Source organism: Micropterus salmoides, unplaced genomic scaffold (assembly GCF_014851395.1).
Source record: "Micropterus salmoides isolate LMB-PRFRI ecotype aquatic unplaced genomic scaffold, ASM1485139v1 Ms_hic_scaffold_5, whole genome shotgun sequence".
NCBI lineage: Eukaryota > Metazoa > Chordata > Actinopteri > Centrarchiformes > Centrarchidae > Micropterus > Micropterus salmoides.
Window position 1 is genome coordinate 14,517,815 of NW_024044237.1, and position 25,419 is coordinate 14,543,233.

Sequence of the window (25,419 nt, forward strand, 5' to 3'; positions counted from 1 at the left end):
ATGATAAGAGTGTAGGAAAGACTTATAGGTCTACGATGGTAAGACATACCTGCAAAAGCTGCATTATAAGAGCTACTACCGTGGCATGAACAGAAACCTGCAATCATTCACCCATTTTGAGTCAGGTTATCAAATCATCTACTGTTGTTTCTTTTGTCTTTCATTGCACATATTATTTAAACCAGAGCTGGATACTGGACTTGAGACTTGGACTTGTCAGACTTGCCTTGCCCATTGACATGTGGCTTACACTTACATACTTACACACAGGACTTGACTGCCCAAACACTTAACTTAAGACTTTAAGCCACAAAGCTGAACAGATTTTGTAGCCCAGAGCACTAAATAGTGCTGCAGATGCAGTTTTGCTGTTATGAACACTGCATGAAAAATTTATACTGTAATGGAGATGGGCATACCAGTGTTTCCAACCAACCAAATGGTACTCAATGTTAGTTGCTGCAGCCACAGTGAAATCTGATGCACAGATTCCTTCTTTATGTGGTACATCTGGCTTTTGTGGGTTCATGGAGGGTTTTTGTGTGTCTGTTGCCAAAAAAGCGCAACTGCTGTTTTGTTTTTCTTCAACCGCAACCACAGCAGCAGGTGAGCCGAGTGTGGAGGAGGCTTGTTGTTAATGACATCGCCTATCGACATTTTCGAGGCCACCATGGTACCGAATGACAATATACTTGGCCTTACCGGTATTACAAATTGAGAGTGTTGTCTTCATTGCTTTAGAGCATAACCCTCAAACATCAAGAAAGGGAGGTAGAAAAATATGTGCCGATTGACAACTTTCTGACTCATGACAGTATATTTACAAAGTTCCCAACCCCTGTATCAAGGATTATTAGAAATAATGTATATTTAATGATGTATGCCTGGTTTTAATCAAGTTGACAGAATGTGTGGCTGCCTATTGTGTTAAGAATTGGTGATAGATTGTCTAATACATATTTTTGTACAGATGGTCTCACAGCTAAGCAATATAAATGATCTGCTGAAGGCATCATTGGATTTTCACCTATGACAAATAATCTATGATGTCTATGTGTCAAATAATCATGTGATGTGATGACATTTATTCTATTTTTCTTATTGTCAACAAATCCCATGAAAAGGCCAACAATGAAGTGATTCTACTACCCTGACACCACCAAGGCTTACAAATATTAAGGTATTATTATTTATTCGTGTTGCTCAGCACTACCCGTGTGTTTTATTCAGCTGGAAATGAGCCATGAAGTTGATATGCACACACACGCTGCAGGCCTAGATGGGTTTCGTGCTTGTTTATTTTTATGGGTGTGCAGGAAAGACCAGGCAGGGATGTGTTGGGGTGTAAACCCAAGAGCAATGACGTATACACGCTGCTGTGTTCCAAACAGACAGAAACACAGCACCAGGCTTTTTGCACCATTAAACAGAATTAAACATTTGCTTACTGTGTTCTCAGAAAAAATTCTTGACATGTAAAAAAACAAAACAATATGATTCGTCACTTGCAACATGATGTTCAATGCACCACTGTTAACCTCAAAAAAGAAGTATTTGGTGAGTTTGTGAATTTTGCTAGGCAACATTGGTAAAGTCAACATTCAAAGATCCATACAAATTGCTTTTTAACGGACAATATGATAATGAAGACTTGAGATTTGTCCTACATGACTTTAGACTTGACTTGGGTTTGGTTAAAGAAATAAAAAGTGCTCTGATATAATGTCTGCATATGTTTCGCCAGTGATATCCTGTAGGTACTAAGAATGAAATCTAATGGGCTTTGACTTCACTATATTGGGATTTTGGCAAGTGTATGGCAGCTGCCATGCAGGGTGGCATTGTCTTGGTTTGGAGCTGCCTGTCAGTGTTTTGTCTAGAGAGCTCTGGCTCCCGGCCCAGAGATGCTCAGCACAACCTGAGCAGTGATCTTTGGGGCTCTGGGGGGTGACTGATTGACTACAGATTGTATTTATATTCTACCACAGAATATACAGCAACTGATGTTTCAGCAACTGCAGGAGATGGACAAAATTTGATTTTTCATTATTGAAGCCAACAACCAGTGCCATGTTTCCGTAACAAGAAATCAATTTTGATGAAAAACATTTTTTAAGACATGGAAAGCAGACAGACTTGGTTCTTTGAAATGCAACATCTGTATTATTACTTCTACTCAAGCAATTTTGAATAATTCATGTTTAAATTTCAGGTCGCGCAAGCTGAGAGCACAGTCTGTCTGTTAGCTGACTGCATGATGCTGCTATTCTGATTAAGCTTTGTTTCTCCTAGTGTTGTTGATTTTAATGAAAGACAATATGACTATCACTAAGGGAAATTAAATACATAAATTCCACCGCTTTTTTTTTTTACAAGGGCCTCCCCTGGATTTTTCAAAATGGTCCAAATATGACGGCAAAAAGCAGTTGAATCATTTCATACAAGCAAAGCACACATTTTTTAAAAGATCCTTATTTAATGTGCATGGGCCTCTGCTAGGGCTGGGCGATTGATCAAATTTTATTCTCAATGTCGCTTCCATTGTTTATAAAAACAAGATAATCGAGATAAAACGATTATTGTGCTGGGTTTCTTTGTTGTTGTTTTCAGTTGAATTATATTTAAAGTTCAAGGAAATCCACTGTTACGTTGTTATGTTCAATAAATGCATAATGTTTCCAAAATCAATGAGCAATCATGTTAAACAATCGTGATGTCAATATTGACCAAAATAATAGTGATTATGATTCTGTGCCATAATTGAGCAGCCCTAGCCTCTGCTAAATAATTGTGAGAGTCGATCAGGCTGATTGGAGTGCTACAGTCAATGCTTCACTGTGATTTGAGCAATTTGGAGTTCATAATTGCTTCACTATGGAAACTGAATTCATCACTTCTTCGTTGACATGTTCTGTCGTGCTTCTCTTTATTCCCTTGCATCTGTGTTCACGTACAATCCTGTTGAGAGCTTGAAAGCTACAGACATGGTGCACAGTAACAGATCATGACTGGTGATGGCACCCTGCAAAGAGAGGAAGAATATGAATAATTAGCATACCTCTGCCATCGCGGCGAACAATTTCCATGATCACCACCTGCTGCCCGCTAGCGTGTACACCTGTCTCGCTAAGTCACATGCATGGTGTAAGCAACAGTGGCGGTCCGTGGCTCGGTGCCCTCTGATTGCTCCTAGTTATCCTCCAGTTTCTGCTGAGCTGACAGGCAATACACACAGGCCAGATGGTCAGGGCCCTGGTTCAGGGCTTAGAGTTTACAAGGCCACTTCCAGAGCTATTTTACAATGATAATAAAATGGATGATTTATTAGAAGCTGTCCGTCTTGCATCACATTAACGTCCAATCAGTCCCTGACACTTCAACGACACTGCAAAATGTTCTGTCAACTTTACCTACTCCTATTTTAATAATCTTGTAAAACTATTTATTGTGTAAGCTCATTGTTACAGGCTTGAGTGCACCGGTATGTAATCAGATACATTGTTATAGATTATAAGATAAATGTAGTTAGCTGTTATTAGGATCAAGTCGAGCTGTTATTCTGGTCTGTAGTCACCCTTCTGTTGTAAACTTCTCTAATGGGTCATAATGGGAGAAGATGGTTGTCCATTGGAATTTATGACAGTATTAAATGGGGGTTATGACAGAGTTCAACTAATAACCAGTTCATTAAGGGGCAGTTAAAGGTTGAGTCCTCTATTGGCTTTACATCACCATGCTCGTTGCTAATACTAGTTTCCTTTCTGCATGAAAAAACATCCCCTTTAGTGCATGCCACGTGATAAACCATAGGAAAAGAAATGTCAGAAATAATTTAAACATAGTTAATGGCTCATATATTTTGTTTTAAAATAGAAGGTGCTCAGTAGTGAGGATATTGATGGAGCCATAAGTTATTCATTAAATTTCATGTGGGCATAATTTGGCAAACCTTCACCTCACTATACAAGCTTGAAAACAGACTTTTACTCTTAAATGTATCAATAATGGAAGAACCGCATCTCTCTTTCCTGACTACAGAGACTTAAGTCTGCTTTCCTTGAGAAATGAAGGAAATCTTTGGCATCTACCAGCACCGGGTCAAACTCATCAACACGTCTTACATTGATGAAGGGGAATCTGAATGCTAATGAAGGTGTCCTTGACACGCTCACATCTTGTTGGGTTATCTATCGTTAAGATCATTTAAGAGCAGTCTGACAGCCCACTTGCCAATTCAGTGCAGCTTTCTTTGTAAAGCATTTTTACTGCCCTGTTTTTCTCTCTTTTTATTTTTTTTTACATCCCATGCTACATTTGCTCCAATTTCCCTGTTAATGTTTCTGCTGTGTAACTCAGTGGCAAGAGCTAAACTCTTGGATCATACAAAACACTGTTCCCTAATGTTTTAGCCACAAAATTGCAGTCTGATATTCAATTACACACAACACATGGTTGAAACAGATTCATACAGTTTGCGTTCAAACTGGATTGTATTTGAGCACTGTAATATTTTCAGCCATGTATTGTAAAGGTTTTTAGCATTGCTAGCTGTGTGGCTCCATTAGGACTGAAAATATCTAATTGCCATTATTTTGGCTAATATTACAAATGCAATATGATTTGCAATAGTAGAGGGAATGATCATTTTCACTCAGAAACATGATTAATGATGATAAATGATTATGCTGTGATTTTTGCAAGGATCTGTACCAAATAAACATGTTTTCCCAAGTCTGTAGAATAGGATGTGTAGGCCAGGACATATATTAAATTTAAAATTATATTTTGACACACAGATTTTAATAGATTTTAGGCTCTGTAGATGGCAAAGTTGGATGGTCAGTTGGTTTACTACCTGATTTTTTTCTCTTGTGCCACCATGATGTTGACATTTTTGGTTTGTAGTTTAAATAACTATTCGGTGGGCTGCCATGCCATTTAGTACAGCTGTCCACGGTGCTGAGAGAATGAATCTTAAAGACTTTAATTGTCCCTTTCTTCTAGCACCATCCTTCTAGCAGATCAAAATGTTCACTTATTCAATAAAATATCATGAGATCAGCTATATGGATTGACACAAAATGTTGTAGACATTGATGATTCCCAGAAAATGACGCCTATTGACTAACGATCCCCTGAAGTTTCTTTGAACACAACCTTGAATTTAAGATGACATATCTATGCAACTATTGGACTGATTGCTGTTCCTCTTTTGACAACTTTTCTTGTGGCGCCATCATCAGGTCAAAACTTTGTTGTACTTTGGTTTACGACTAAAACTAATGACATTCCCATCAGCCTCAGTGTACTTTCTGTTCAGTGTTTATTAGCAAATGTTAGCGTGCTAGCATGCTAAACTAAGATGGTGAACATGGTAAACATTTTACCTGCTAAACATCAGCATGTTAGCATTGTCATTGTGAGCATACTGATGTTAGCATTTTGCTCAAAGTATCGCTGTGTACAGCCTCACAGAGCTGCTAGCGTGGCTGTAGACTCTTTTCACTCTTTCAAAACCTAAATATCATTTCAGCTCTTTAGGTAATATAGTAGATGTGTGGAAGGTTTTACACATCTGAAGCTTCTTCATAGGTGCGTGCTTACAGTATATTTCTACAAAGTCAACTCTTCACACTTGCCATGAACTGCACTCATGCACACTCAACTCGCCAACACTCCCACCAACCTACACCCCATTCACAACTGTCCACACATGGGTGCACCTCTCCGTTAGCTTGCCTGGTGACGGGCAGTCAGCCATGATGCTGTGTTTAGACGAGAAAAGGCCAGCATCCTCCCTACAGGCGACAGGGCTTGTATTTCCTCAGAATTTTAAGAGGCTGTTCAACATAGAGTGGGGATAATACGGCGTAATATATTAACAGAATTATCAGGTCTATAATTGTAACCATGTCAGTCTAATTTACTGTATTTTTTATTGGACAGTAAGTTACTGATACCTCTCAGGTTATTAAACATTTGTGGATCTGATATCATCAGTCAGACTGATGGGACGGTGCGTGTATCTCTTGAAATAGGGATGTCTACTAAAACATCCCCTTTGATCACTTCTGTGTCTCCCAGTTCACATATTGGTATGCAGCCCACATCAAGTGGTAAAGCAGGGAAAAAAACTGATGACATATTCCCTTTTCTCACAGTTTGTATAGTTCCCCTCAGGCAGGCAATATAGTGTGTCAAGAGCCACTAAGGCAATCAAGGTCTTCGTCCAAAATGCAGTGGAGTTTTTGAATTCACAATACTTGCAATGCAATGTGCCGTATGGCTGCCTATACATCCTTGCTGGACAATTCATACTTTTATTTTTATCGTTTTATTTTTGATGTATTGTGTTTTCATACAGTGCAGACAGATATATGCGATGCCTGTGTGATTTATGTCTGTTATGTGTTATGAGTACGATGTCTATGTTTAACATCTGTTATGTGTTTTTATATACCACAAGTAGCCAAAGGCAAAGCTCCACATGTGTGGGTCATAAACTTTTAATCTATTGATGCAACCATGTTATTAAGTTATTTCCATTCCACCTATTTACTCACAACACCTTGACAGAGCTGCCTAAGTAAATGTTTCTCTTTAGTCACTACAACCATAGAAAATAATAATAATATTAATAATAATAGCCCTGCGATGGACTGGCAACCTGTCCAGGGTGTATCCCGCCTTTCGCCCGATGTCAGCTGGGATTGGCTCCAGCCCCCCTCGACCCTGTACGCAGGATAAGCGGTTGACGGTGGATGGATAATAATAATAATAATAATAATAATAGCATAGAAACTGATGAAATAATGAACGTTTTTTACAAACAATTTCTTTGGGAATCCCCCTCCTCTCAATGCAAACTAAACCCTCTTGTGGTCAGAAAATTGTGGAAATCACATGATAAAACATGATCATACCATGAGAAAGAATGGATCCATGAGGGGAATTACTGCAAACAGGCAGAGGGACAAAGGCAGAAAGTGAAACAGGAGGGAGGATTAATCACTGTTGCCTTGCAGCCTTTTCTCCAAAGCGGAGCAGAGTTAACTCCCCCGCCTCTGTCCTCCTGGACCCAAGCTAAGATTGGAGCGCTCTGTTTGCATTTCACCTACCAAAACCCACGCAACATCACTAACTTCAGCCTAAAGCGCATCAAGGTCAGTCTATAAAGGCTTTTAGCATCTCTTCAGTGTTTTTCCATACCTAAGTAAAACAAAACTGACCTTCATCAGAATGTATATAATATGCCAGTAAATATCAGCCGTGCTATCATAGCTGTCTTACCTGGATGTACCTTCAAAAACACAACAAATGTCACTCAGTGTCATCTTCTTACTAAGTTAATTTATACGAGCGTTACATTTCCATTATGTAAATGTCTGTTGTGCTTTGTAAGAAAATTCTTCCATTAAACCAGAATTGATTGGATGTCGCCTCCATTACCACCTGGCCTTTTAGTTATCAGTGGACATAAGACTGATAATCTGTGAAGTGGTATTCGACTGTCGACTGACTCCTTCCCAGACTTATTATAGTAGCGCAATAATTTATCAGCAAATTATTGGTAATGCGTTTAGGAATTTTAATCTATTAAATCCAGCGTTTGTGCATTTCCATAATGTTGCATTACATTCAAGTGTGTGTATCAAAACTGACATAGAGGTAAACACTACATCACTCTCCTATCAGACATGGGCAGTACTACAGTAGGTTGAAATCGTTAGGTTGTGCATTAAACTGCAGATGAAGAGGACCTGCAGGAGCTGTAGGTTCAGTCATCACTCCTTTTCTTTGCAGTAGTGCAGTATATTACTTTCTTTACTTTGGAAATGCATTAACATATGTTGAGCTAGTATGTGATTTTGTCTTGCCTGGAGGCCCCTGGTAACTCTGTGCCAACTCAAGTCCTTAAACTACCTTCGGCTGAATCCAAATTTAATTTAGCAAATTCTGGCCCTGTTTCACGTGAAATCATGTAATCTCATATGGGACACACCGTTGTTTATGCCAGTGCCAAAAGCAATTACTGCTGCTTTTCAAAGGCAAACTATGTCTTCTTAAGGAAATCATAAAATCAGTTGTGATGCCGATCCAAGTTAGAGGAGGATGTGAAGTTATATAAGTTTGTCTTTCCATGAACGATCTACATGAGTGCATATTATCTGAATACTGATAATTCATTACAGTGATCCCAGGGAGCCCAATGCAATATGCCTCCTTGCTGATGTCAGTCCACATGATGATAAAAACCAACGACTCAATAATTAAGTATATCATTAACAATAAATTTAGAAATATAATTAGAATAGTACAACCATCAGTTGATCATTGCATAGGCTAAGGTTAGCTTGATTTTTTCACTGAGAATCTGTCAGTAATGACAATTCTAACCTTAATGTGATCTTCTTGAAGCCCAATTAAGTCTGTGTGATTGCTCATATTGTTGCTGCATGTAAATCAATCGGCGCTCTCTCGTCTTCCGTTGTGGTTAAGGACTTTGTAATGACAATCATACTGTATTGGCTCACACTTGGGTTTCATTACAAAACATAATATCTCAATCATTTTTAGTGTGTTGTTGACTTTGCTTCAACATTTGCCTGGATGTTTGTGCTCCGCAGCTCAGGTCAAGTGCTTTCTAAATTATATTGTCACATATATTAAGGGGAGGGACACTCCTTAACCTTGCCACTGTAGTCATAGTCGTATTCTAGTTTGTTTTGGTTGGACTTGACTGCTCTTCTGAATGACACTGTTAACAGCCATGTTGCCATAATAAGCCACAATCTACCTGCGTATTCTGCCTCAGAAAGAGCTGGTGGCCTGGCACCTGTCTGCCTATCGATCTGTGTCCTAGGAGATGTCAATCAATCACACACCTGCAGCGCACACACCCAGGGCCTATTGGAGGTACCGTTAAGATTCAAACAAGTCAAGCAAGAAGCATGGACTGCGTTTAATAATGTCGCCACTTTGAAAATCAGTGCCTTCACAGGTTTTGTGACATTAACCAAGTCACTGTAAACAACTGATGTCAAGAAATAATGTGATAAGACTCTTTCACAAAGTCATACCATCTCATGTGAAGCAGAGTTAAACGCGTAGTCCAGCAATTTAGTTTTGCACTTCCATAAAGCTGGGGGAAACAGATTTATTTTTTTAAAAGGGTCAAAATTGAATCAGCAGGGGTTGCAGCGCATGAACACTACACTTCCCATAATGCATTATCATGACCATCATTAGACCCTCGCTGTTTGGTGAATCATCTTTTATACTACACACAGTATGTAACACAGAATAATTTGAAACTTTCAATTCCGACCCTGATGACGGCACTATGGCATCGTCAAGGTCATTTTCTTAGGCTTGACAAAGCTCCTCCAGAGTCACAGAAGACATAATAACACTGTCTACATAGGTTTGATTGTGCTATCAGGTGTAGGCTGTGTGAAAGGACATAACTTTGTTCTTGACCATGTAGAAGGACAGTCTTATGTACTCATAATCACTATTCTCCAGCTTAGAGTAACATAGTGGACTTTCAGTTTGTATGTGTGTGTGTGTGACCTACTGTGAAGATGCAGTAGATGACTAGCATAGGCCAGAATGCGAAGCTGTGACAATCTCAATTACTTTTCTTTGTAATCCAATAAAAAGCAAGCACTCTATCAAGGATAAAATGAAAGACGAATACGAAAAATTTTGAAACTGTGGAAAGGGTTTCACGAATAGCAGGGTTGACATGGGGCATCAATTTCAGAACAGACCCTGTTATTTTCATTTATGTCTAAAGAGGGCAGATTGGTAGGCGTGTAATGGGAAGGCACACGGCGGCTTCATGCACGTTTCCATTCCCGTCGCTCTGTCACGCTCGTTTCATGACAGACTGAGGCTCAAACCCATCAGCGCATTATCATTCAAGTATAGCTGCTGTCTGAATCAAGGACATGGGTATTATCATGGGAATGAATTGACACCTGACATCAATGAAACACATATCTTTCACCACCTGCACATGACCTTTCTCAGTTTTCCCTTTTGAAAAAGTGTGTCATGAGGTTTGCTTTTTATACTGTGATTTCACAATGGAGATGGGGATAGCTGTACCATGTGACATGACATGCACTTACTGGAGAACAACATGTAAGTTATTCAATCACATGTGCAGTAATGTAATCTATTCTACATTAAGATGGATGCAGCTGTGGTAATGCTATGTAGCATCATTTTACTGAAGAGAGGCGGTTTGATGTAAAATGTATATTGGGCACACTGGTATTCCAGCTCTGTGGGTGGGAAATGCTCTCCTAAGCTCTCAAGCAGTTTCACTCTGAGAGAAGGCACCCCTGTGCTGTTAGACATGTAAATGGAAATTGCAGGTAGGTGGTTATGCTTCTCTGCCTGTAGAAGCTACACACACTCCAGATTAGGAGGCCAGTGCCACCTAGTGGTCTGAGTCAGTGCCAAAGTCTAACTTGTGTAAATCAGCATGAGCATTTCACTTCATTAAAGCTCAGTTGATACATCACTATCACGTTATTAAAGCAGTCCAATTAAAACTACACTGTGCATTGGTTTAATACAGTATTTTACATGTACAGTGTAGTAGTGTACAATGTACATTACAGTCATTTTAAATGATCTGCTGTGTTTTGTTAATCCATAGTACAATAAAGAGCACTGTAATTCATTGATGTGTCAAGCACTAATAATGTTAGGCCTCTCTACCGTAGGTTTATTCCTTTAAACAGCCCTGGTACTGCAGTAACAGGTTTTATTACAGGGTATAGTATATAAACAATAATGTATGGGGTCAGTGCTTCAGGTTTCTTATCCATTCTGCCTTTATCTCTGTTTAGACGTGAAATAAATAACTTGGTGTGGTGTTCATGATTCTCCAAATTTGTGAACTCAGGAAATCACTCAGCCATTCAGTGTTCATCAGTAATTATGTTTTGTTGTGTCCACAGAAGTGACTCACAAAAGAACAGCTGCATGTGTTGTAATTTCAGGCACACACAAGACAAGGGCACATCTGTGCTCCGTCCACATGATATCAGGTCAAACAAAGTGTAAAGCCATTAGCAAACTAATAGCGCTAATGGAAATTGAAGTTAAGAAGTATGGAATAATGTATACAAACTTCAAATAGCTTGATCCTCATTCATCGCTGTGTAGAAAAAATTTAAAGTAAATAAAAGTATGCAGCAAGGGTGTAGAATTTTGTAGGGATGGGAATTGACTACTGAATTGCAATCATTTTGATCAAAACAATTAAATATAACTACGTCAATCTTCTTTGTCAACATCTAGTCAATATACACTGAACAAAATTATCAGCTCAACACTTTGCATGGGTATTGCACAGCTGGCCACAATAAAAGGCCACTTGAAAATGTGCAGTTCCATTACACAGCACAATGCCACAAATGTCGCAAGTTTTGAGGGAGCGTGCAATTGGCATACTGACGGCAGGAATGTCCACCAGAGCTGTTGCCCATGAATTGACTATTCATTTCTCTACCATAAGCCGTCTCCAAAGGCATTTCAGACAATTTGGCAGTACATCCACCCGGCCTCACAACCGTAGACCATATGTAACCACACCAGCCCAGGACCTCCACATCCAGCATCTTCACCTCCAAGATTGTCTGAAATCAGCCACCCGGACAGCTGCTGCAACAATCTGTTTGCATAACCAAAGAATTTCTGCATAAACTGTCGGAAACTGTCTCAAGGTAGCTCATCGGCATGCTCGTTGTCCTCATCGGGGTCTTGACTTGACTGCAGTTCGTCATTGTAACCGACTTGGGCAAGTGCTCACATTCCCTTTGGTCTGGCACTTTGGAGAGGCGTTCTCTTCACGGATGAATCCCGGTTTTCACTGTACAGGGCAGGAGGCAGACAGTAACTCTATTTCTAAAAATCCTCCTCTGGGAGATGTTTTTAGTGTCCCCACCAACAGTGACATGAAATATGTGCTTTTGGTTTGTTTTGGTCAAAGGTAAAATGAGAATGCAGATCAGGTCCATCTGGAAATGAGGAAGCCGCTGCTTGTAGTGAATCAACAAATACAGTATGTCTATACAGCAAGGCAATAACATTAAAGTGTCTAATAACAACAAAACATATATGAGCATGCAAATATGTACAAAAACACACAGGAATCCTTTCACACACTGAGGCAGGTGCTCCAGGAAAACAAGAAGCAATACAATTTTGCAAAGACACGACTCATAAATTATACATGACAGGTTATTTCCCTTTTATATTTTAAGTACTTTGTTGACACTTTGCAAGGTGCAGTAGCAATGAGTTGGTTCAGTGGCTGGTAACAGATCTCAACTAAAAATTGTTTTGGAGTGCAAATTTGTTTGATGATTACATTTCCAACTATTGAACATTGTTCAGTAAAGTGCATCTGCTCAATAGCAGAAAAATATTTGTCAGCAAAAGCTTAATAGACGGAAGCAGCGAATTAGAGACTTAAACTGGTGCACATTTGACTTCTTAGTGAAAAATTATTAAAGGTGCAGAAGAGTTTCTGTGAGCAAGGGCAAAGCTTTTACATGTTGCTGAAATGAGTATTCTAAATGAGGAATTGATTGGCCATTATGAGGAACTAGCACTCTTAATTTGCTTGTAGAAATGTGTCAGAAAATACATTTGCATATATATTACAAAAGCTTCGAGATATAAGTGGCTTGGGCAGAATTCAAACCAGTGTAGCTACAAGATTGAATTACATACTAATTGATTCTATCAGTTATTTTCGAATACATGAAAGATTGAATTGTGTGTCTGAGTGGCCAAAAAGTTTATCAAAGAACCAATTTTAGATCTTCTCTGGCAGTCTTTGGAGCTTCCAAGACATCTTTATTATTTGTAGTAGTATTTGTAACAGTAGTTATTTGTATTTTATTTTTATTAAGGATATAATAACAGATTTAGCATCTGAGATTCCTTACTTTTGACAGAAACCATCTCTCTCTGACGCCTTCCCCTTCTCTTTCCATGTTTCTTATCATGCTTTCCACCACACACCATATTGTTCAGCTGATGATGAATGACCGTGGTGCTGGAAGCCAGAATGAGCTCTCTCTGAGACCACACAAATGCCACACTTTCAATACCTCTCCAGAAAGATTCATTACAGTAATTAAAGTTCTGTTTTCTCACATTCTTCCACAGAAGTCACTCCTCGCAATCATTCCAGATTCTCAGCAGAAACAGAGCCTGCTATTGGCATTAGAAGTGGGTGGCTATTTTTATCGAGGTGGACATCACCAGCTTGGATAATCAACTCCAACAGATTGCGCTCTGAGAAACAAATTGCTTCATTTAAGCATGAAAATGATTGAGCAAAAGAACGACAAACACAGTGGAGTGCATTTATCAAAGCTGTTGACACGAGACACAAATCATGGCTGCTGGATCCACTTGAAAAATTGCTTTGTTATATTTACAATTTGTCATTGACATGTTGTATTTACTGAAAAACAAATCTGTCAGATGGTAGTCAAGATATATTCAATATGTCAGTTATTATCACCAAAAAGAATTACAAAGAGGTCTCATGTCAGTGCTGCACAACATACTTTGCATTATAGTTCAGTGGATAAGTTCTCCACACATTATCATCTAAAATTTGTGAAACAAAAGGTTTGAGAGACGGGTGCAATGGTTTGATGACAGTGAAAAAAATGTGAGTCATTTACTATGGCCTTCACAGTCACCAGATCGTAGCTGAGCACTTTGGAGCAACTTGTTAGACAGCACTGTCCACCTCCATCATGAAATCGCCAAATGAGGGAATACCTTTAGGAAGAATGTTGTGTAGATGTCCAAAATGGCCAGTTTGTAGTTGTGTTGCAGTTAAGATATGTTTTTTTCTTTTTCTTTTGAATTGAAAACTGAAAACTGTAAAACATGAATTTATTAACATTATCTGTAATGATTGATCAGGGATTAGTGTCCTTGTGAGCTTGCCAGTGTCACTGTAGACAGATTCCCCCTACAGGTAAAATCTTTTAGCCTAATAAATAAAATAAAAATAATGCTGTTAGTCTCGCTGGTGAAGACAGTTTGGCTGGTCATGAGCTGCTGCTGAGGACAGAGACTGCCAAACGAAGGTCGGAGTCATGTGGATTCAATGGAAATAAGGGCTTACATGTCACTCAGGTCTTGCTTTTGATTTGGATTCCCAGTTAAGAGTTTAGTTATACTGCTGAGTTGCTATTTTTTTAGCCATTAGTTTTCATGGATGTAACCCGGTAGCTAGCAAGCTTTGCCCACAAATGTCTGGAACCAGCCTACAGTTTCACTACTGGAACTTAACACAGGCTAATAAGCAGTGTTTCAAAACCTTCACCTCCATCTACACCCAGCATCACTGCTGGTTTGATCAGAAGTGTGCTTTTGTACACCTGTAATCACACCTAACAGTGACGTCACAGTGGCCTGGAGTGTGAAGTTAAACCACTGGAAGTTAGCAACAGCAAGATTTTCGGGTGGAGGTGTTCAGATACTGTTTAAAGCGACTATCTTCAGAACATCATTGGTCGTTTGTTCAGATGCTCCAAACCACATCTGCATCCACCATTTTCTAAACAGTGACCTTTTGTGGATACCGACTGTTCTCTCTAGAAAACCAGCAACTTTGGATTATTGACATATGTTTACATTTGGTCACAAAGGCAGAAGTGGCATGTCATTGCTACCACAAAACTCTTGGACAGGGGTTCAGGGGTGATGGTTTGGTCAACGATGCGTGTGAATGATTTGATTAGACTGTGCTTTCTGTCCCATTTCCTACCCACAGTCAACAAATGGCTTTTAACCATGAGGATATTTTCCTAACCTTTACCACAAAGGGTTAGTTATGTAAACTTAACCACAGAGTCAACAGATCCTAAAACGCTCTTTCCAGTAAATCATTTTTGGAACAGTCATATACTGTAGCTCATTTTGGAAGGCACTGACAATCCATCTATTTCTATCATTTAGGCATGCAGATTTCATTGAACTAAAAAACTAACACACAAAATTCAAACATCGGAAGACCTTTCAGTTCAGATCGTACAGTTGCACAGCTCTTATATCATTTAAGAAAGGCGAATGAGATAACCCCTCGCACATACAAACACAAAGCTGGACAGATCATTGAGCTATTCCTTTGCTTTGAAAGGAGGCTTAACACCATGACAAGCCCAATGTGATTGTTTTCCCATTATCCCAGCTGCGTTAAGAGCCATTAACCACACAGCATTATAGTCTCACAGTATATAGTAACCATAACAATCGCCGGGGACCATCTCAAATCAGAGATGATGGTTTAATCAGAGGAGAGTTTAGCCTGCTGCTTCCCGTTTGTCTTTGACCTGATCTTCACGGCATAAAACTCTCTATCTACACTTGGCAAGTTCGAGAGATGATTATTAAAATGTTTAAGAGGTCTTGGTTTCTTCTACCTGCCTTTTGTCCTTGAGATTTTCTGCAGGCTTTTAACGCCAGCCCACACAGGCAGACACCCCAGAGCCTGAATCCATAAGAGTTTACATGCCAGGCTTAGGCGAGTGTGGAGACACTGATGAAAATAGACTGAAGGTCGAACGAGAGCCATGCTGCAGTGAATCTGCTTTGGGGGTAGAGTTGCCAGATAGTTCTAAACATTTCACCCAGTGGTGAAATCTACAGTTTGCAACAGCTCCAGTACACGTTACTGACTGTGGTAATTGCTGTCAGACAAAGACTCTTCTGTCTGATAATTAGTTCTTCCATTGGGACAGAAGATCAGGACTGAGAGGAAAGAGTATCTGGCTCCAGTGCAGGGGGCGAAAAACAACTATTTAGTTTATACTGTACTGTACAATATATTCCAAGAATTCAGTTTTGTGTATTTCTCATAAAAATCCACGCAGCATCATATCATGTTGTCCACTTACTTAAAACAGTTTGATGCAGTTAACTTTCTTGTTTATCAGCTTTCTTGAGAGTTTACTACCATTTTCTGCTCGAAACGAAGTTGTCTGTTTTCAAAACAAAAGCTTAGGAAATTGGCAAGAAGATCAAAGAATGAAGTCTGTGATTTGGAAAGTGGTGTGTATGCTTGAGAGATTTCTGCACAAGTCTCTTCATTTCCCTGGAAGCAACATTAAATCCTATTCAGAAGGGCAAGCCATATTTTTTGGATTTTCGTCCAAACAAGAATTTGGAGCAAGCCCAGTTGTAACCCTCATCAGGATTTATTGCCTCACCGCAAGTCAGCTTTTAGGGTGCAAGATGATAATCTTCTCATCAAAATTAGATTCATCATTCCAACCACCCCAGATGGCATTAATGCATACAGTACCAGTTTCTTACATTAGAAATGCATACTGGTTTTCTTACAGCCTGTTTTGCCTTTTAGAATGTGAGTCTGTTGGGCTGATTTAGGGTAAGGATTCATTCAGGAGATATACTCAGCAGCACTCTGGTTATAACCTTCATGTTCAGTTTACTGTAACTATACAACACAGCAGTAATACTGTATGATAGTAACCTCTTTGCCTGTGATTAATGAACTTGTGCTGTTTAAAATATTTTTCCTGAAGAAGAGTAATTAAAAGAGCCTGTGGGTATAGTGACTGTTGTCTTCAAGCATTTCTTTAAAGCTGTTTGACTTCAAGCATTTCTTTATAGCTGTTTGCGTACATTTGAACTTGAACCTCTTATGCAAGTGGAATGTTTTCAGCAGTGTTATGGGCCTCAGGTAGAAATCTACAGACCTGACACAGCACAATATGTTGCAGAAAAACATTTGACACTCTGCAAGACTCTATCTCTCAGACCTCCGTTGGCTTAGCTATAAATTGCTTTTTGTGAGACAAGACCCAAGCTCCATTACCCTCGGTGGAAAACCATCTCATGGAAGGAGTTGTCACCTTGAGACTGATCTGTTCTCACGAATGACTGACTGACAGAGCTCCCTCTCTCCGTCTCCCTCCCTCTTTCTGTTTGTCTCTGTTCCTCTATCTCCCTTTACTATCACTCCAACCCCTTGCTCTGCAGTCTGTTTAGATCAAAGTGCTCCTGCCTCTGATTTTCAATCAATTTCAAGAACAGCACCATTCACTGTTGTCTGCCTGTCTGTCAGTCGTCAGAGCACCCACTGCTGGAGAGAGTGGAAGCTGAATCCATCAGGGACACAAACTGATCATTGAGCATTCACCATTTACATACACGTCTGAACAACACTCAAGGAACACTGCCATCCCTCCTCCCCCTCAATGCTATTTTAAGTGTTTTTCCAACTTGGTTGTAAGGTTGAAAAAACAACTACAGCAACAGCAAAGCAGGTGATATCATAGTGTCATTTTATAAGAGAAATTCATCTTAGTGTGTCTTCAGCATGTATCCACATATCACGGCATGTGATTTGAAGTTGCAGCAGTGTCCAGCCCTGTCTGCTCAGTGATCACATCTCTCCTGCAGCCTGAGTAGATGTCATGTGAAGAGCACAGTTGCCCTCGATGCATTAGACAGGCCTGTTCATGCTGGCCAATTATACCAGATCGCCCGCTGGAATCACTCAGGAAGCAATGACAAACAAACAAACAAACAAACAAACCCTGAGAAGACCTGAAAATAAAAAGCCCTTTGAGGTTAGCAGGTTCATAAATTGTACTCGTACAAAATAATTTAAGAGTGCAAATTTCATTCAAGTTAGGGACAGATTGATTACTGGTTTAATGATTAACCACAGTAAAATTCCAGACGTTACCATATAATAAAATTCAGGATAAAACTCACGGTAGGTAAATACTGTCCTGTAAGATTGCTGATGGAAACTTGATCGAAAAAAATCAGTCCAACTTTGAATCTTATGAGTCATCTTTGTGACCACCACACACTACTTTAAGGTATGCAAGGTAAGTTAGCTTTTAGCTCAGTGCATGATGTGTTGGAGTACTTTTTTGAACCCAAACCATGATGTTTCCCTAACCCTAACCATTGTTGCAATTATCACTTTCTTCTGAACACTCATTTGACTTTATGTAAATGTTGTCCTTGCATATACTTTATAACTTCTATAATATCTAATGTTAAAGGGCCGTGTGTAGTTTTCACTGGCATCTAGCGGTGCGGTTTCAGATTGCAACCGCTACAAGTGTGTGTTTATGCGTGTGTTGAACGAATGAGCGAGGCTAATCAGGGACCAACACACAGAGACAGCGTCACACAATGTTACAGTAATATTTTTTATCAGCTTGATAAAAATGCTTGTTGCATGACAATGTTACATTGACTACATTTAGCTGAAAGCTTTGTAATAGCTATTTGTGTATCGTTATCGGATAGGTTCAGCAATGTCAGCATAGCTAAATGTATTGGGTGATAACAAAAAGACTGAACGTTATAGAAGGAATATCATTTGAAATCCACACATTGACATAATACCAGTACATAGAATAGTAAAATGGATCACGTTAGCTGGTGAAGTAATGTGGCAAGCCATACAACTGTATTTTGCAACGAATAACGTTAACAATTGGTTGGCGTTTGCTGGAGAGCTAACATTATCTAACCAGAGCCAACTAAAGCACAAAATCACAATATATTTCACATGATTTACAGTAATGTTTGTTACCTGTCCAGTAGGATGAAAGCCAACTCTGGGTTGGTTATGAAAACATAGCTCAAGTCTTTCGCCTTACCGATGTCAACCTGTGTTATTGCCCTACGTCGATCTGATTTTCGCTTGGAATGATGGGTTTCAGCACATAAGTTCTTTGTTGTTTTTTACCTTTATGTGGCATTTGTGTTGGAGTCTGTGATGTGCTGGGAGACAGTCGTTTTTTTTGGTGTTAGCGGGCTCCATTTTGTTAGCTACAGTGTGTCGGATGAAAAAATATTAAAATGTACTTATACACACACTGAAGCCATTTCAACAAGTTTTATATTGAAAACTACAAATCCAATTGCCATTTTGTTTGCATAGAAAATAAAATAACAGCAAATACCTTTTGTAAACATATGAAAATCATCTAAGTGTGCATTATCAAGATTTTATATTTTATAGGTAATACAATGACCCCGTGCACAATTACATGAAAACAAATAAGTCTTTAGAAGACAGTGATAGCAACTGCAATGAGCCCAAAAACTGACATAAATACAGAGCAGTCTGTAGCGTTTCTAGATATGCTGGTTAGTTGACTAAACTGTCTAAACTGTGTGGTTAATTTTTATGTGAGGTTACAACCCTTCACAAATAAGCAATACAAAATGTATTAATTGATGAGTGATTTCAATTTTAAAATTTTTGTTTGAATAAGGTATATAAGGCATACGGTATGTTATTATGTCATTTCAATATAAAACTTGGTAAAATGGTTTTAATGTGTGGATCAGTACTTTTTTTAATGTTTTCATTTCTCTAATAAAGAGGGGAATCTGTGTTTGTATGTGTTTGGATTTTGATTATGTATGACCCGAATAGTCGAAGCTTCGAAGCTCAAAAAATTACATTTGGGCCAGCCCAAGTAACCATTCATCCAGTCGACTTCAAACTTGACAGGTGTGTTGCTGCAGACACAAGGGAGCACAGTGTCGTGTTTGTCGCAATTTTAACACACAACAGAATTAATAATTAGCCTGTACTCACAACAGCGCTGAGCTCTACTCTGCAGCAGCAACGGCAGGGAACGCTCGGGTGCACAGCGGAACTGCTAATGCGGGCAGAGCTTATGCCGCTCAGCTCTGCAACAGCGAGAGCGGGATACGTTTGCTGGGACGTTGTTAAAAATGAATGTGTTGAAACAAGTTGTAAGAGTTTGTTTTTTATGTTAAGTTCTAAGCAAGCGTTGAGTATCTATAGGGCTAGACAATAAAACAATAAATAATTATTGTGATATAATTCTTTTCAATAACAATATAACAAATGTTTAATAAATATTCAATAAATGTTTGATTTTATTCACTTATATCATGCACGAATTAGGACTTATTTTTTTTAGTAAGATATTTAGGAAGTTGAGGAAAAAGGACTGAAAAAAAAACAGCTTTTACTGTTTGGAATCAAGTGTTGCCCATAAAGAAAAGTTTGATACTTATCTTGATAATTATAGATATTGAAAGATATGAAACCTTTTATCGTGATAACAGTTATTATATTATCATATATTATCATAGGCCATATTGTCCAGCCCTAAATATCTAGCATTACTTCCGCCATTGTTGTATTGTTTCAGTCTTATTAATGCTGTGTTATTAATGCTGTAGGTCAGGGGTTAGGGATTATTCCGACCACTGGTGAAAGCAATGTGAGAAGCACATTTTGAACTAAAAAGGGCAGGGAGGTATCACATCCTTGCACAGCCCTGTGAACAGGCACTGCACTAGTTTTAAGAATACCGTGATAATACATGATAACATTGGTCACAGTAATCTTGATATAAAATTTCATCTCAAATGATCTATGTGTAACTTCAACAACGCAAGTGTTACCAAGGATGGATGACATTATATAGCTTGAAAAGGCCTAATCAAACATTCAGATACTGAATTAAAAGAGATGAAAATGCTGATTGTAAATAGAATTTGAACAAGCTGCTGCAGTTTGTATTATGGATTACCCTCGTCACCTGTGCCTGAGTCTGCAAGAGCATCAAAAGTGATAAGTAAATACACACCTACTCACACACTTGACAGTAACCTCATGTTGTGTAAATGCATTCAATCCATCACTGAATCACACATTTAAATTTCACTGTGCTCTTGTAATGGAAACCATTTTTATATGTTGCTTTTAGGTAATGTCAGAGTGGTTAGCTACTTAATCAACCAGACTCTGTGTCACATTAATAAAGCCCCAGAGAAGTAAACAAATACGTTTTCCACTCTCATTAGGACTATTTCCGCACTAGTAGAGCAGGAGGAAGCTGCTTGGTAATGACGTGCAAATCACAATGTAATAAATTAGACATAGGCTGGAATTAACAAACCTTGATATTTAATGGACAGAATGTTATGACTAAAGCGTTAATGCCAGTCTCATCAGGGTACGTGAGCAAAATCACCTTGTATGTATTAAGGTATGAACAAGAAGAAGGGTGATAAGGGCTGGGATGAATTATTACTAGTAAAACCATAAATGCCCTCTGAGGTTCGAGAAAGCGTAAATATTAAATATAACAAATAAAAGGTGTTTTGTGGTTGCCATCGACGTCTGATAAAAGCAGATGAAAGATCTGTAAAATCACTGGGAAAGAAGAAGAGGAACACAAGGTCACGCCCCATCCACTTGTCAAGTTGGTGCACAGTAGCTAAAGATTTTCAGTTTTATTAGAGGCTTATAACTAGAGGAAGGGGATTATGAACTGAATCCTTTGTAATTAGGTCCACTGGGTGAAAGTCTTAAAAACAATAAACTTCAGAGGAAGTAGAAGTCAAGGTGATTGGATGTAGAGGTAAGACAGGGGAAGAAAACATGTTTACATGATGGAGGGATGAGTTTGCATTACACATGTTGCACAAACCATTATTTCTGTCCTTGTTACCCAAGAGAAACTTACAGGCTTATCTTTTATAGTATTTTGTAACTCAGAGGAAAAGCAGTCCTCCCCTCTACCTTTGGAGACACTGCTGTCTTTATTACCCGTCTGCCATGAATGAGACATCCTCCTCCCTGTGCGCTATCTCCGTCTACCTGAACCTTTGTGCCTCCTCTAAAGTCTTGCTTCTGGTCCCTGGCTTCGGCTTGAACATCTTCATCCTGGTCTCCCTGGTGTCCTGTCTGCTCAGCCAGCGAAGCAAGATAAGGAGCAACGTGGCGATGTTCATCCTCGGAAGCACCAGCTGCAACCTTGTCAACCTGAGCCTCTGGCCCATGACCATTCATTGGAGGCAGCACGGCCGCTGGCTGCTGGGCTCTCGCTTGTGCGAAGTCATGGTGAGCGCCAAACACCTGACAAGCTCCGCTTCCTTCCACTACGTCTCCTTCATTACTTTCTCTATTTACCTGACAGTGGTGTGCGGCTGCAGGCACCTGGTAAACAGCAGGGTTTTCCTGGCCCTGCAGCTTCTGTTCCCACTCCTTCCTGTGGGTTTGAAGGAGCTGACCATGTGGTTCTTGGGAAGCCATGTGGATCATCTGGATCCTGTCAACCTCACTTGCTTTTCCTTCATTAACGATAAAATAATGAGGATCCTTTTGCTGGTGAAGACTCTTGTGTGTTTGCCATTAAGCCTGTATTTCTATGCTCACGTTCTGCACACTATCGTCCAGAGCGCTAAGCTGATGCAAAGGAGCCAGAGAGTCAATGTGCGCCTGGCAAAAGTGTTCAGCCTCATATCTCTCATTACCTTCACAGCACATATACCTGGTGAGTAAATTTTTACAGGGTTTTTTTGTGTTGCGTTGACTCACTAGTTAGACTTAAAGGGATGGGTTCACATTTCCAAGGCTGTCTTACACTAAAGCTATATTCACATGCCACATGTACATTGAAAGAGTTTTAGTTGTTGTAGTCGTTTTTCCTGTCTGTGCTGGCCGTGAAGCGTTCCCTTTTTACCATGAAGTGGCAGGAGAAATATCTGCACTGCTTTCCAATGCTTAAAACAGTAGGCTATGTGAGTTATTTATATACAAAAGCTATACACAGACACATAGGCCTATACACCCAGAACATTCCAGTGTATTTTCTGAATTTGTATCTGTGAATGTTAACAGCAGGCAATGAGATGATGATATGGTTTTCATCTTCACATAAAAAAGTCTGACATTTGGGAAACAGTGTCCATCCTGACTGTGTTTGAGCACCAAGCATCAACGATGTAAAACACAGGGTCTACCTCCTCTCATGTTGCTGGAGTCTTGCACTGACAGGTTGCACCCGCCGAGTGCTTCATCCGGGATGTTAATGGGGCAGGTCTCTGTAAAGACAGTCTCTGATTTCTGTTGCTTGGCCAACATGAGTCCCATTTTGTTCAGACTGGACCTTTAGGAGCAGCCTTAAGTCAAAGCTGAGCCAACATGGCTCCCATACCTGCTCTCTTTCCTCTCCTCTGAGTTATCACTGCACTGCTGTGGTGCCTGGTCCAGTTGTGTAGATGGTAGTCCACTGCCCTTTAATCCAAAAACCTTTCTTTTCTGATGACTGTATTTCTGTCATACGTGAAACACTTGTTTTAGCAATAAAGCCAGAAAAAAACAGATAAAAAACATGTATAGCTGAGTTTGAGGGAGCTACTGGCTGCTGCCTCTATAAGAGCTGCCAATTGCCATAGCAAGTATACAGTACAGCCAATTTTTTTATTATTAAAATAAATATTATTTTTATTTTTTATAAACATAATTCCACAAACGACACTTTTTCTACATTTAACTTGTTGAACGGTGTTGGAAGTAACTACACTGTAGGTCTAGTAATACACTTCAGAGCTTTGTGTGTACAGTGTAGTGGCATTACAAAATTATAAGGCTATTTTCTTGTTTATTATCAGTTTAGATTTGTGTTTCTATAAATTGGGTTCTGTTTAATAGAACCTAGAATTTGAACAGCTAGGACTTTATAAATACTTTCAAAAGGGTACATTTTACTCTTAACAGAACACACATTTGAATTACCTACAAATGTCTCATTCAAAGCATGAATATTGATGAATATAATACTTATTTATGATTTTGAATAAACACAGTTTCTTCCTCTTTTTCTGGCTGGGTAAAGCTCAAGTGGGCTATGCTTTTTGGCTATAACATACCTTAACTTTTATTTGTTTCGCTTTAAAAAAAGCTCAATGTATATTTACACACATACACATTTATAATCTTAATATTAAAATGTTCTGCTTACACTGACTATACTACTTTTGTTGTGAGACAAATAAGACAAACAAAGGCCTTTGACTTTGAGGTACTCATTTGAATATAAAAATTACTTTAAAAAAGACTTATTTGTGGTTTTATTTCACAAAATATAAATAACTAATTCAAATGCATTGTAATAATTGCAGAAAAATTGCAATTAATACCCTTTCTTATACCATACTTTATGTACTATAGGTGCTGTGTTTGCACTGATGGAGCACTCATCTGTGTGTCAGGAGATGGTCAGAGATCTGCTGCTGGACCTCCCTTTACTCTCCAGCCCAATAATCCTGCTCTGTATGAATAAGGAGCTGAGGAACCAGTGTCTGCTATTGCTGAAGCGCATCCCCTCCAACAACTACATGAATAAAAAATCTCTCAGCAAGACAGAGGAGCAGAACAAGAACCTGACTACTGTTGAAACTGACACAATTCACCTCTAATTCACAAGATTATGATTATAAGTTTATTGAGTCAAATGTTTCATGATAATGCTTAGACTGTTTGTTTACGTGTGCAACCTGAAAGAACTGCAGTGTATTCTTCGGACATGAACTGGAGCTGATTAAAAAAAGATTGCGATTTTGTTGTTTGCAATTATCTTGACTTCCAATTTGTCATTGAGGTGAATAAATGTTTAAGAAGAAAACACAAGCAAGCAGCAAATAAATATATCAAAGAACACGTAAACACAAGGTTTTGTTTTGTAGTGTCATATTTTATGCCTGTAAGTGAACATCCGTGTGTGTGTGTGTGTGTGTGTGCGCGCGTGTGTGTGTTGGCTGTGGGGTGAATGTAGGTCAGACTGTAAATTCATCACTTTCAAAGTCGCAGTGAGACCAACATTACTGCCCACTTGTCTGTGTTCAATATGTCTGAGTTACAGTGTTTCATTTGCAGCAGGACAACATTATTATTTATTCATGATTTACATCCATTGGGTTTTCCAGGCACACAGCTGAAACACTGGTCATGCTCGACCAATGGTTATGCAGTGACATCTAGTGGTGATATACTAGACTGCGTGTGTCAACACTGGAGGTGTTTTTTTCATAAATATTACGTTTAACAATTCAGTAACTTCCCTTTGTTCACCTACCATTTTTAAAACATTTTGCATATGTTTCCGGTATCTACAGCATCCTTAACTTGAATGTGACCACTTTCAATCTGTTTCAACCAGCGTGGACTTTATTTCTTTGAGGCTTTAAACATGATAAAATATAAAAATGGCAGCTAAAACCAATGTTACTACAAACAGTAAAAGGGGATGGAAACAATTCATAAAATAACCCATATATTCCTGTTAAATGACATTCCTGCTTGTAGTCAGTAGGTGGTGCTGTCTGCTCACGTTTGAATCTGCTGCTTGCAAGTAAGTCATGAATGACCGAATAATATTCATTAATCTTCATGATAGATTCAGTGAGAGGGATGCAGCACTGGATAATGAATATGCATATTTATGAGCTTCTTCACTCATGACTTAGATAATCCAAGCACACACAAGTTACGTTTTTTCCATGCAGCCTTCATTCCCTTGAAACTTCTATTGGTGACCCACA

The 25,419-nt window shown here is 39.1% G+C and overlaps 1 long non-coding RNA gene across 1 annotated transcript in view; it reads left to right on the plus strand.

Moving 5' to 3' along the window:
* LOC119888171 overlaps window positions 1-24,540 on the plus strand; it is a 54,034-nt gene extending 29,494 nt beyond the window's left edge. Inside the window, exon 2 of the long non-coding RNA XR_005441858.1 lies at window positions 24,050-24,540. This is a non-coding gene — a long non-coding RNA (uncharacterized LOC119888171). The remainder of the gene's footprint in view (window positions 1-24,049) is intronic.
* The last annotated feature ends 879 nt before the right edge of the window (window positions 24,541-25,419 follow it).